Raw genomic sequence first — 1,125 nt, forward strand, 5'->3', positions numbered from 1 at the left:
GTTCTCTGGGTGAAAATGCTTTGTTGATCTCAGAGTTCACGGCTAGACCGCTTCAAGCTAAGAGGAAAGCAACAGGAAGTCACACACGTTACAACTGAGGTGTGCAGAAGAGCACATCAAACCTTGAAGCAGCAGAAGACCACACCCGGTGCCACAGCTGTCAGCTAAGAACAAGAAACTGAAGCTACCATTCAAAATCGTACAAAAGAAGATTGGAAAAATGTTTCCTGGTCTGATAAGATTTGGATGGCAGGGTCAGAATTTGGCATGAAAGCATGGATCAACAGTTCAAGCTGCTGGTGGTGTAATGGTGTAGAGTATATTTTGTTTTGCACACTAAAGTGTAACAGCCTACCCGAGTATTGTTGCTGACCATGTCCATCCCTTTATGACCAGTGTACTCATCGTCTGTTAACTGGTTCCAGCGGGATAATGCGCCTGGTCACAAAACTAATCTCAAACTGGTTTCTTGAACATGACAATAACTTCTTTGTACTTGAATGGCTTCCACAGTCACCTTATCTCAGTTCAATGGAGCACATTGGGATGTGGTGAAACAGGTGATTCACATCATGGATGTGCAGCTGGGAAATTTGCAGCAACTGTGTGATGCATTCATGTCAATATGGACCAAAATGAGGCGGCGTAACGGTGGTTTAACTTGAAGCTGATGCACATCAGGGGGTCAGCTGTGGTTTCAGTGGCTTGATGTCAGACTCCTCTGCATCCTAAAGCGCTCTTGGGTTTGCTGCTTCACCGCCATGTGTGTGTAAACGGATGAAACTGAACAACATTAAGGGCTCTGTAGGTTTAAAGGTGCTGAGTAAGTGCAGACCAGATTATGTGGCTCTGCAGCTAGAGCTCAATTTAGGCTTAGGGTGAAGCGTCTTTCAAGTTCTTTTTTTATTTTCTGGCCTTCATCTGAAGAAATCTTACCAAGCGTAATAATCTTACAGGTCTTGCAGACAAACTGATTTCTTTTCTAGTCTTAACTCTTCAAATCAAGTAATTATTTCCACAGTGTACAAGGCTGTAAAAACAAAAGAGGATGTGTGCTGAAATAAGATGTAAGAAGTCACAAGATTTCAAAGTACTTACAACGATTTAATGAAAGGAAAAGATGAA

The sequence above is a fragment of the Pelmatolapia mariae genome, linkage group LG12 (assembly GCF_036321145.2).
Source record: "Pelmatolapia mariae isolate MD_Pm_ZW linkage group LG12, Pm_UMD_F_2, whole genome shotgun sequence".
NCBI lineage: Eukaryota > Metazoa > Chordata > Actinopteri > Cichliformes > Cichlidae > Pelmatolapia > Pelmatolapia mariae.